Here is a 13,407-nt window from a genome sequence, read left to right as displayed (position 1 = left end):
CAAAGATTGTTCCGGTCAGACGAGTCTTTTTCTACGAATAGGAGTTGTGGAATCATTTTTATGAAATTTGAGATAAGGGGATAAAGTGTTTATGGGTATGGGGCATTTGCTATGTTTTGAATTATTGATTATTTCATAGCATTCTCGAGAATTTTATGCAGCATTTGTAAGATGGTGAGGAAATGACATTTTATTTATTTATTAGAGGAGACCGAATTCCCAATTCTAACTTAATTTCCTGCCCTCCCTCACCACGTCCCCACCTAGACGCGGGAGATGCAAGGGCCGCTAACTCAAGGACTTAAGGAAATGACATTTTGAATTCTTCGCATGCTTAAAATGCAACGTTATTTATAATTTTTAAAAAGTCGCACCGTTTTTTTTTCTTAACTTTCTTTAAGTGTAATTTTAGATATTCTCTTAAAACTTGTGCTTAAATTATGAGAAGATCTCCAAATTAGATTATTTTTAGTTCATCTAGTCGTACCATGACTGTCCTAAGATTTCCAAACATTCATTACTTATCTCATTGCTTTAGATGATTATTTTTGCTTTTTATTAGGGAGTTTGATTGCTTGGAAGAGATGAAACTTATTAACATGGGTGAGCCCGAGTACCATAGTAGAGGAGATTAAATTTCTTTTGGCTCAATTACATCACCCAAAGATTTTGTTTAAGCTGAAATAATATACACTAACTCATTATATTCTCCGAAAACTACACATTTTCATTTGGCTTAAAGAGAGATGTCTTGGCTTAAAAAGTGTATCAAGAATACTATTATGTTTCTTTTCTTTCATGAGGTTATGTCTTTACATCCCCATTTCCAGTGGTATGATGTTTCTAACATCCCCCCTCTCAGTGGTATGATGTTTTTAAAATAATTGTGAACTTATCACACACACACACACACACACATATATATAGTAACCCACCCATATTAGGCCCGTCAGAATTGAGTTGCTGCCTAGAGACCCTAGAAACCTAGAAGCCCTAAGTAAAGACATCTTGGATAGCGGTATAATTCAAGTAACTAAGTAACCCGACACATTCTCGATTATACGGATTAAAAAGTTAAAATCTCTATAATTTTTCTTCTATAATTCTAACAGTTTCTCTATCACATTCTTTATAAATTATTCTTCACAAGTTAATATGGAATAGTTTTTAGGTTTGGAAAATGTAATCAAATAATTAATGATGGGAATATATATTATTTGGAGACAGAAGATAGAAAGGTTTGAAAACTTCCTAAAAGACGATTCCCTATAACATTAGAGTTTTCTGTAAATATATGGATTTTTGGTTTCTTTCTCCTCACTTTCTCTAAAATAGAGATAGGTATAGGAAAATTGTTGGAGCAAAAAAAATGCATTTTTTTTTCAATTAGAGAAAATACAAGGCATAAAGAAGCTGTTGGAGATGCTCTAATGAATTAGATTTCGAGTATAATCTTAACTATAAATTAGGCAAAATAGGGATTACTATAATTTTATTGATTTTTATTTTCTCTCTCTTTGATAGATTTAGGAAAGTTGTTGGAGCAAAAAGATGTTAATTTTTTTCCTAAACTAGAGAAAAAATGAATATTAGGGAAGCTGTTGAAGATGCTCTTTTCTCATCTTTATTAGTGTCGTTCACAACTTCGCTACTAACAAGCTGTATTTAGTAAGTGAAGTCGGGTATTGGGTTGCTGCTCAAGACAGGTTAAAGAGAGAGGGATTGGACATGTCAGGAAGTGATTCTGGTCGCATGCACTACTAAAGGGTGGAAGTTGCTGTGGGGTTTAAAGCTCCCTAATAAGATTAAGGTCTTTTTATGGAGGGCTTGTAATAATTTCCTCCCTTGTGCAGCTAATTTGAAGAAGCGGAGAGTGTGTAGAGATGGGTGGTGTGAAGGTTGTGGTTGTAGCGAGGAGACTGTACTTCACGCATTATGGGAGTGTTCATTTGCACGTAAGGCATGGAGGCACACCTTCTTGGTTGATGTTATTAAAGTGTGGAAAGAAAGCAACTTCTTTGATCTTTTTTTTGCATGTAGCTACAGTGACTAGGGAGAATGACCTTGAGTGGTTTGGGGTGGTGGCATGGCAAATTTGGCATGAGCGCAATAAGAGATCTCATGGCCAGCAAGTGTTGGGTAGTGAGGAGGTAATTGTGAAAGCTGCTGCTTGGTGGGATTTCTATGGTAATTATGGCAATATGGATTGTAATGGTGAGATGGGTAGGGGTGACGTGTTGGGTGAAGATGGGATGCATGACATGGGGTTGTTTGGGCTGCGACAAAGTAGGTGGGTGAAACCAAGTGGGGGAGTCATCAAACTTAACATCGACGGGGCGCTGGAGGTAAACAAAGGGGTTTTTGGTACGGGAGCAGTTTGCAGGGATGAGAATGGTACTTGTATTGGGGTTCTGGCTGTCCCAATGGTGGGTTTTGTGAGTCTACAAACATGTGAATTCCTAGCTCTGGTAAATGGATTGCATTTCTGTCTACAAGCGGGGTTTACTAGATTGGAAATAGAAGGTGTGATGCTCAGAACATTTTCAAGGCTTTAAACTCAGATCAGGAAGACCTCAGTTCAGATGGTGCACTAGTTGATGAAGCCAAGGTACTTTTAAGTTCTTTTCAGTTTTGTAGTTGGGGGTACATCCCAAAGGAGTGTAATAAACTAATAATGCTGCTCATTGTGTGGCAAAAGTCGTGTTATCTCTACCTTTCCCTACTTATTGGTGGAGGATGGCGCCAAATTGGCTTATTCCAATTCTAGTTGATGAGTCCTTGTAAGGAAGTTAAAATGGAGTGTGGTACTCTTCTCAATCGTTGTGGTGGGTTTAATGAGGCCACTATATACTCATTGATGTAGTATTTCTTTGATAAATGAATGAATTCATTTTCGATCAAAAAAAAAAAAACAAGCTGTATTTTATCTCAGTTGGTACATTTCCTATGTGTAACTGTTTATTGACATGAATTGATTGTGTCATCTGATGTCTGATGCATTTTTTAATCCTACAAGATGATCATTAAAAGAGAATGCAATGCTTGAAATAAAAGAACTTCAGGTTGCAATATCACTCGTTAAAAACTTTTGACGCTCATTCTAATAAGAATAAATTTAGAATAATACAAATTTTTTAATCATTTAACTAAAATTTGGAATTTAAATTCATGTGTGATATGTTAATCACATTCCAAATTAATCTCATCATACTTCTGTAAAATGTTATGAAATGAAAATCTAATGTCTTACTCATACTAAAACCGTTCAAATTCTGTGTTGTTGTGTCTAGAGATTGGACATTGAACTATAAAGGGACACAATGGTGTTTACCTGCACTACTACAAAAAACAGATACGTGGACACCCGTTTTTTTTTATTAGAGCAACCACCCGGTTTTTTTTATTAGAGCAACTCCAACAGCTTCCCTATATTTGAGTTTTTCTCTATTTTAGGGAAAAACGAGCCTCTTTTACTTCAACAGATTCTCTATAACTATCTCCATGTTAGGAAAAGTGGGGAGAGAGAAAACAAAATTCCCTAAATTGACAGCAATCTCTAAAATTTTAAGGAAGAATTTGGAGATTTTAGAGATTGGTGTAAAATAGAGAATCTGTTGGAGTTAAATAAAAAAAATTGCTTAAAGCTTTGACTTTTGCTTCCCTATAATACAAAAATTATGGATCTAGATCTAGCAGTCTTTATCTTCTCGACCTTCTCCATGTTCTCGGATGATTTTCAAGTTTCCTCGATTTACCATCCTCTCCGACTGGATGAGAGAGAAATCTGAAAGCCATTTGACAATACAAACTATATATTGACGTTGTCTCTCCCATCGCCGAAGCACCATGGTAGATCTATTATCCTTCTCTACCTATCATGTGGGGCTCTTTAGGTGAATGCCATATATCTCAGTTGTCCTTTTTAACTGTTAGATTTATCAATCAATCATACTCTTCTAGAAAAGAAAAAGAAAACACAGAAATTTTTTCATAAAATATGGGTTGGTGTATGAATATAAGAATTTCTCTAAATTTCTAGGGTTTTATGAAACATAGGTCATTTTCCCTTGGATAGAAATTACATTTGACCATGATGTATTATGATTCATATTGCAAAATGGGGTGATTTGTTGACATTATTCAAGATTTTGGTTTGGTTGATAGGAAATTCACATGTTCTTTCAACTTTTGATGTTCATCTTTTATGGGTTTTCTAGTAGTTGTGCTTTTACTTGTGTTCTAGGAATTTAGATAACTGATTTAAGTAAGGAGATCATTATTGGGAATTAAAAGGAAAGCAGAGTGTCTTGTTCAGGAGCCAGAAGCTTGTGATTTTATTTCCTCTTACAAATTCCCAAATAACAATTCACTCGAACTATGTTCCTTCCATTTCTTAATTATTTTTCTTATTTATTATATATGTGACTGTTAAGCTTCTGAAATTTTACTCTAATTGAAAATTTGTTGGCCTGCGCAGTTGGAGAACAAGCTTATGTATATGCCAAATGATCATACTTCTACCACAAAGTTGGATATATATATATGGAGTTTAGTGATATTGCAGGTCCTTGATCCCTACTTGTTTATGATGAAGTTCATATATATGTACATGGAATTTATCATCAGTAGTGTTTCATGTGGATCCATATATGTATGTTTGATTTGTTGATTTTCAATTTGTTCATTTGTTCAGATGAACAAATTCAATTATTGACTTTAAAACTTTGAGTTACAGAAATATATGCTTTGAAGAAGCACATCAAAAACAGACAAGTCCATTGTGTCTCCCCATCTATTGAGCTTATTCTAGAATATATAGCCTCTACAATGTCAAGGTACTTGGCACTTATATTTAATGTACTCTTTTATAGGCCCCATTTTTCTCATTTTTTTTCTTCTATCAAACTTGCTGTTTTGCACATATCCATGACAATATATGCTTGTTCCTCTGCACCATTAAGTGGTCTTCATGTTCAGAGACATGTGGATTGGGGTACATTGTGTTAGAGTTCTCTAATTTGTCGATTTTGTTTAGTCAAAGGTAAATAATATAACAAGATTTTAATATCTTGCAGTTGCAATTATGGATGGATGGGTATTAATAACTGCATGGTTTCAAAAAGCATCTGTAAATAAGAAATTCTCACAGAAAATTTGGATATGCAATGCATTTTATTAATAACTTTGGTGACATGGTGGATAGGTGGGCTATGTTTTGTTTCTGTAATGCATCATTCTAATTACTTAACTAGCTATTCTTGTTTTTTCTTTAAATGCTTAAACATATGCTTTGGAATTTAGAACTAAGTTTGCTGACATATGCTCCCTTTATTTATCTGTAGGTCCACTGCAAACAAGCTTCTGAAATTGTTTTGTCATTGTAACAAAAAAACACTTTGCTGCTAAGCATTGACTTACTAAGAAATCATGTATGTCAATCTTGTGTGTCTATATGTTTGTTGAGAAAGTATATATGTGCGATTGCATTTGCACATATATATTCTTCTTACACTCTCTTAGTTCTATTAAATGAAGTGCCATGATCGAGGTCATATTATCTGTCCAAAAAAGTACTACTAGTTTTTTCTTTACATTATGTAATGATCAACCAAGTATTACATTGTTGGTTATTCTTTAAATATGCTATTTGTATATGTATGTTGTGTGCTTATTTCTAAGTTGTCATGTGCGTAGCTTGATAATACGATCATTCATTATCACTAACTTCTCATGTTTCACCCGCTTGAAATTAAATAAGTGTGGGAAAAATGGAAATTGTAATGAAATAAGGTATTTCCCTTTTTGTTGGGTAACTAATCTATAGTTTTCTTGAATAAAGGGCTGGTGCGGCTGCCCTCAAGCCTTGATTAATGAAACCGTCGAATACAAGGGGGGGGACATTGAACCTAAACCCCTGATTACAATAGGCACCTAGAGTACATCCTGAAATAATATCATGAGTCTCTACTAAACAATTGTATTCAAATACGTACCAACTAGCAAAGAACGCGCTCCAGACGGTTCTATTTGCTTCCCAGCGGTGACACAACGGAAAGATAACTCGGTCTACAACTCGAAGACAGCATAGCATAATATCCATTTTCATAGCTTTCCCACCATGTTGCCATTGGAAAATACATCCAGTGACAGGACCCGCCCCAGAGTTCACCCTGAAATCCGAAGTGGCCCTGCGGGGCCCACTTTAGAAGAGATTCTACCAAAAATTTGGCAGAACTTCCCCTAAAAGTAGGCTACCCAAAACCTGTAGGAAAACATTTACACTTCTAAATCATCCATCCTTAATCTTCTGGAGCCATCTGCTCCCCAAATCACAACTCCAATTTCACAAATATCAGTCTCAACCCAAAAACAATATTAATCCCATAGGTTATCAGAGCAATACTAATCCACTAGGTAACAAAGAAAACAGAAATAGAATGAGTACGCGGAAGCAATGCTGTTGGCTATGCCTCGACTCCATGTACGCCCGACCTCAACTAATTTCGCCTGCAAACTGGGCATTTGAAACCGAAGGGCCCAGGGGAAAAGTATTGAAAAACACGTTAGCGTGAGTGGACAAAAATAAACAAATTAAAACCAAATGTATTTCATACTTTCCCACTTTTATTTCTTTAAAAATCCCGATGCATGCAACAATTTAAAGAAACACAACTTTAGTTCAGCTCAAGAAAACCGACTAGCCCCGCTAGCCACAACCAAGCAAATAGGAAAGAACTCTGATACTCAAGAAAATAAGACCAGCCCCGCTGGTTAAGGGAATCGGACTAGACCCCGCTAGCCCAGCAATAATATAATGAGTAGGGGAAGATGATAGCCATACGAATAAGCCACTCAGGCTTGGGTGATAGCCTCCCAGGCTAAAGAACTCCCATAACTCCCGTAATATACCCTTACGCCACTAAGTGTAGCGATAGGATACTGGGCTACAGAATTACTGTCACAGAGACAGTAACCTGCGCCACAAAGGCGGAAGGGCTACGGTGATCCCATCACCGCGCCACAAAGGCGGAAAATCAATGCTAGCATGATAAAATCACCCCTCAGTATGGCACAGGGAAACATAACCGAAAATCCAGTAAATCCAAAAATACATAAGGCTTCCCCATCTCTCGCAAATGCATTTCCAACGACGTGTCCCACACGCCAAGAGTATCATCATGATTCGAAACAAAACCAATTCCAAAATCATCATCGAGGCATTCCCAATGCCAAAACCGAAAGTCGATAAACAAACAAGAAATAATTCCATCGAAATCTCATTTCGAAAATCTTTCGGAGATCTCAAATCGGTGAATGAAAAATAAATATGAAATTCCGGAAATCACCTCGGAAAAGAATTCATTGAAAATCACAATATCAGAATTTCAAATAATAATTATAATCAATTTCTGAAAATCAATTCATATTCTCAAAAACAACTCATAAATCCAAATCCGAGCATAATAAGTTCATATCCGAAACTCATGAAATATCAATGTCAAATTATAATCCAAGACAAAATATCATGTTCGATAAATAAAACGATAATTAAATAAACCAATAATTTCAAAATAAATGCATGCATCATTTACTTAAAAACAAAAGTCCACTCACAGTACTATTGGGCGACCACGCAAACGAATTCCTTCATTTAACCGTAGCTCGCGGCATTGCCCTGTACACAATTATATTTCCGTAAACGACAATCCGATAAAATAATTACGAACCTAAACGAAACCCGAAAATCCCTATCTCCATTACTTCTCAAATTCAACCCAAATCTCTTCCACAACACCAATTCCTCAATTTATATATCCCACAACGAAAACGAAGGAAATCCGACGGCCGGATTTCCTACAATTCAATCACAAAACTTCAAACTTCGGAAATTCACAAATAATTCCAAATCCCTCCAAAATTCACCAAACTTCACATACAAGCTCTACAACAATTCTACAATTTAATGGGCTAAAAACTGAAATTAAAACACTGCCCTACACGCCTCCACGCGCCACCAACAGTGGAAGCGCGTGGGCCCCACGCGCCGGCGGCAACCACCTCCGATGGCCACCAAAATTTGGTAGCACCATCTACTCAACAAACCCAACCTCTTTCTCAACTACAACAAGTTCCAATTTTACCTGGAAGAGCTCCAATTTGGCCGGTGAAAATTTTCCAGAAATTCCAAGAACCCTAGAAATTGAAATTGTTAATTCGACCTCTACACTACAAATTGAAATGAAAGACGTTAGGGGAAATGATCTATGTCAAAAACCGAACCTTCGACGCCAATTTGGTGGCCGGAGACTGCCGGAATCGGAAAATATCGGCGTTGACTCAAAACGGCTACAGTGACCGTCCTCTTCTTCTCGTTGCTGCACCTTCCACAGTTCATATTAAGCTACGAAACGAACCCAGAAATGAAGAGAAGGAAGAGAGCTTTCCAACGACATCTTACACGTCAAAATCCGTCGCCGGATGGAGGAGTTATGGCCGGAAGAAGGTGAAGAGGTCGGAGAGGAAGAGAGAATCGGGGAGAGGCTCGGTAAGTTTCCGAAAATGGAAACTTAACACAGTAACTCGGCTATTTATAGAAACTTACTATGAACAGTAACTTTAGTATTTTGGCCATAACTTTCGTATACGAACTCCGATTTTTACATACCACATATGCACGCGCTCGGTTTAACGTCCTCTACAACTTCCATGAAGAACATTTTCTCAAATTTTGACCCGAACAAAAAGTCATATTTTATGGCCCCCTAAAAGTACTGAAACGACAGTAAAAGTGATAGTAAATGTCGTTTACCGTCCTAATGATTAGTAAACCGGTAAATTAAGATACGGGATGTTACATCCAGTGACACCAAGTTTCACCCTGCCACTAGGAGGTAGCGACCATTTGACAAAGCAAGGAACTCGCCGCCTACCTAGGGTAGACAAGGCACTTTGAGTGTACACACAGGCACAAAGCCTGACTAACCCTACACAACTAATGTAGGGACTTATTACTCGCAAAAAGCACAGCAGAAATAAAAAACATAAATAAATAATAACACGAAATAAAAAAACAGCATGGTCTGGGCTCAAGAATTGAGCCCAATCCCACCCTCCAGCCCAGAACGGGCCCACACGCCATATCCAAGCCCAGAAGATCAGGTCCCGGTTGGTTCTCTTGCTCCCGGCCCAAGTCGGCGTCTGCACCAGTCCTCCGATCCCGCCTCCAGATCTGCCGCCCCACCACCTGCGTCGAGCCACCATCAGGTCACCGTCCCCAACCAACCACCAACGGACGACAGCCTCCATCACCATCCCCACTGCATACCGGCTGCTGTGCATCGAGATCTGAGACGAAAACCTAAGCAGCACCGTCGGCCAACCCACACACCATCGATCCATCCCAACCACCCTTCGATCCATCCCAACCACCCTTCGATCCAACCCCATCTGCCATCGAAACCAACCCTGCCACCATCCAGATCGCAGACCAAAGACAGATGCAGCCACAACCTTCCCAAGAGCACGACAAAAGAAAACCCATTCCCACCCCGATCTCTGGACATCAGACCGGCCAACCAGTGACACAACCCGTCCGGCCGCACGTAGCGTGCACCTGCAAGGCCAGCGGCCCATGCCAGCGCCGAGGCGCAGCCGGACAGATGCAAAGACGAAAACGGCGCTCTCTCCTCTCTCTCTCTCTATTCGAGCCTTTCTCCTAAATATCGAACTGCCATTTAGCTATGAGAAGAATGTTGATTATTACTAAGCTATAGTTTTCTTGTTACAAGTTAATTGGTCTCTTGAGAATTACTGATGATTTATATTATTTATCATTATATGCTGCTCGAAGATTTTGTGAGGTTAGCTCTTACCATTCTTGTTCCGAGTATTCATTATCACTAGTTAGAAAATGTTCAAGATATACTCTTTTGGACAGTGCCTATGCATGTTGCCTTCTTTTTAGCATTATTTCTAACATCTTGTACTACTACTCTTTTATCATTTTTGCAGTTCAAAAATGACTTGCATGCAATGCAGCCATGAGGAAATTGATGTAGATAGGAACTTTGTAGTTTGTGAATTTCCACACGCAATTTTGTATATTTGGTTTCATTCAACCAGTACTTTAGTCAATAATATATAATTTCAGTTAGTACTATATATCAGTCGTAAATAATTGGATTTGTAGATTTTTTTTTGTTTCATATGAAAGTTTTAAGCACGTTTTTTTTCTTGTATGTCGACACTTGTTAGGTGTCCTATAATACTTACAATGACATCTTTTTTGGATTTAAGTACACTTACTAGTGTCATAGTAAACATTAGAGGACATCCTTTGAACATCCTAATAGATATTAGAAGACATTTGTCCGAGTCACAAGAACGTTTTTCCAACGTCCTGGAAGACATTAGATGACGTTTTTCGAGAGATACAATTAAGGACACTTTTCACGTATCCTAGTAAACATTTTAGGACGTTTTTTGAACGTCTTTAAAAGACACTTACAATAACTCCTTGATAGATGACTTTTTTTTAAGTGTCATCTAAAGTTTTCAAAGACGTTTTTCCAATGTCATTAAAAGCATTTTCTGTAGTAGTGCTAGTCAGTAACTGACCATGAAAATTATGTTCAATCACCCGTTGGATGTAGATTTAACGGTGAAAAATAAAACAACTCTAACTTAAAAATAATTATTTGAACCGTTGAATTTAAATCCGAGAGTGGTTGAGCAAAATATTCTTGATCAATAACTGACCAGGTAAACAATATTGAAAGGTGAACTTATCTTTATATATAGAGATAAAATGTTATTTCTTAAAATGCTCTTACTTGACTAAATTTTAGTCGTACATTTTATAAGCGTTTGTGGGGTTTTCAATGTTTACTTTGTGCCCTATTTCTAAGGACGATTTGAAGCCTCACTCTCAAAGAAAAACCCAGGTAGATCAGTATGCACATCGACCTTTATTTATTTATTATTTTTTTTTTTTTATGATGGATGACAATATCAGAATGACCAAGCCAAGAATGATGAAGCCTATGCCGCAAGCACATAGGAAATCGAACCTAGGGCACAAATTTTATGATGGATGACATATAAAATTGAGAGTGACCACCAATTTTTTTACGACGCTCAGAAATCAATTATTTATTACCACGGTAAATTGGTCTTCAACAGTGCTGCCCCCGTGGACGTTTCCTTTATCAAAAGTAGTTCAAATTTTCAAAAGAAGCAAGAAGGTGAATCTCGATCGAGTTACGCGCCCATAGTTTTTCACCTAAATTATAGCACTGCAATTTTGGACTATGACGAACCATTTATATATTTTGTATGCTTTAGATATATATTTTGTATTCTTTAGATAAAATAAAAATTAAAAACTAAAAAAAATAAAAACTCTTAGAAGAAATCAGGAACTCAATGATTTCTATAAGAGGAGATATGACCATGCGTTTATATAGTATTCCAAGTGAACCAATATGCCTTTTCACTTTTCTTCTTAAAAGACATAATTATTTCTAAAAACACTTATTAAAAATATGGCATGTACATTTTCAATTTGAAATGTCATGATTAATTATATTTTCATTTATATTTTTTTTATGCACTATCTAATCAATTCATAGAATTATAGTCTAATCAAAACTTTTCCAGCATGTGGTTTTGCAAATCAAAAACCACTTTTAGGAACTAGTGGTTGAATAAAGTGCTGCATACATCAAAAATTGGTGCTTGTTAACTCTGCAATGTTTTGTCTATGCTTCTAAATCCATCGCTCTCTAAGCATGTAATCTTTTCCTTGTTCCCAGACATCATCAATATTAGTCCTAATGCTCAACTTCTCGTGGATCCATCACTGCTTGCTGCACTCCTTGTGCCATGGAGATTAGCGTATCCGCAATACCATGATGAACATCACTATCATTTTCACCAGTAGCAGCACCACCATCTCCCTCAGCATTGCCTCCTTGCTCTGCCCGCTTGCGCTTTTTGCCCTTCTTAGAGACCAATTGGCTCAGTTCAGCAATAGCCTGCTTGATCTCCAAAGCCATTCGGTCAACTTTCACATCCAAAACACGCTTGAGATCCTTAACTTCCTCCGTCACATCTTCAAGCTTCTCAATAATTTGCCTTTGTTGTGTTGTGGGAAATTTCACGATCTCGGCATGCCTTTCAGGTTCATTTTTCTTGAAATGCCCCTTATTGTGTGTAAACCCAATCAGCTGCTTTCCAGCCACATGTTTTGGTCCTCTAGCAGTGAAGTCCAGCCCCTGAAAGTGTCGTTTCAAGGTCTTTGTTGTCTGGAGCTTGGCACTTCCAGTGTGTTCGGCTGCAAATAATTGCAGAAATCGTCAGCGCCGACAGCATCCCACCTCAGAACCTCGCTACGTTCAGTGGTAGGAGGCCGCTGCAGAGTTCGATACACGTAGCTTAGGACAGAGTTAACGGCGGGCAATTGTTGTGGAACGACTGCTGGCAATTATTGTGGAACGACTGGAACCTCTCGTCCATCATCTCGTGGAGCCTCCATTCTTCGGATGCACTCTTCGGGAAATCCAACGCTCTGCAACCCTAGTTCTCTTTCCAACTCTTTCATTTATATTTAACTTGATATTATAATATATATTTTCAACAAATAAACATGTATCAGGTTGCATGATAACATGGAAGGGACTGTTCTATGGACTGAATTGTTCTAGATGAAGTGAAGTGTTTGCTACTGGTATTTCAAAAATTTACTTTTTATTTGAAAGGAGATTTCAAAAATTTACTTTGTATCAAGTTTGTCATAAGATTTTAGAGTTGTGATGCAAAAATTGATAAAGTGAAGTATTTGCTATCAGTATTTCAAAAATGTACTTAGTATCATGTTTTGTCATAAGATTTCAAGGGTGTGATGCAAAAATTTGATTGAGGCCTTACTAAGCAAGCTCAACTGAGACTTGAATGCATAACATAGCTAATGATCGTTGTCAACTACACAAAAAATTTATAGGGTGATTATAATATTCTTGTATACATATCCGTTTACAACATGTTACAGCCTTGATAGGTACTTAAAGATATACACTCACCCATTTTTGATGGAACACATGAAGAAGATATTGCAACTGCTTGCAGATGCACACCATGCCTATATTTCTCAAGATGGTGGTGGGCTTAGAGTCGATATTTTAAACTTGGCATTTCAACAAAAAGTTCTGGATCATGAGTACCTGAGACCTGTAGTTGGTTGGCGCAGGCAGATGGGCACTGAATTTACTAAAATAATCTAGTTTGTGCACACCACTCCTCCTCCTCCCCAATCAAGTGGTTCTCCCATATCTGCAAGCACTGTTGGTGGTACTCCTCATCCTCATTTACGCAGTTGCGCTCCTCTTTCTCCTCCTCCTAAGTCAACCA

General features: G+C 37.6%; 2 long non-coding RNA genes across 3 annotated transcripts; one reads left to right on the top strand and one right to left on the bottom strand.

Moving 5' to 3' along the window:
- Positions 1-3,689: 3,689 nt before the first annotated feature.
- Positions 3,690-5,639, top strand: LOC133735466 (uncharacterized). Of its 2 annotated transcripts, none has more exons than XR_009859043.1 (4): positions 3,690-3,893; positions 4,478-4,564; positions 4,736-4,835; positions 5,343-5,639. It is a non-coding gene; the product is annotated as an uncharacterized LOC133735466 (long non-coding RNA). The 2 variants fall into 2 exon arrangements; XR_009859044.1 differs by having other exon boundaries at positions 4,478-4,651.
- A 231-nt stretch (positions 5,640-5,870) lies between these two features.
- LOC133741236 (uncharacterized) lies at positions 5,871-8,544 on the bottom strand. The gene is made up of 4 exons (XR_009861738.1): positions 8,281-8,544; positions 8,142-8,193; positions 7,615-7,675; positions 5,871-6,514 (listed from the first exon to the last, which is right to left on the bottom strand). It is a non-coding gene; the product is annotated as an uncharacterized LOC133741236 (long non-coding RNA).
- Positions 8,545-13,407: the final 4,863 nt, after the last annotated feature.

The sequence above is a fragment of the Rosa rugosa genome, chromosome 3, assembly GCF_958449725.1.
Source record: "Rosa rugosa chromosome 3, drRosRugo1.1, whole genome shotgun sequence".
NCBI classification, from domain to species: domain Eukaryota; kingdom Viridiplantae; phylum Streptophyta; class Magnoliopsida; order Rosales; family Rosaceae; genus Rosa; species Rosa rugosa.
This window is presented reverse-complemented; position numbering and strand designations above follow the sequence as displayed.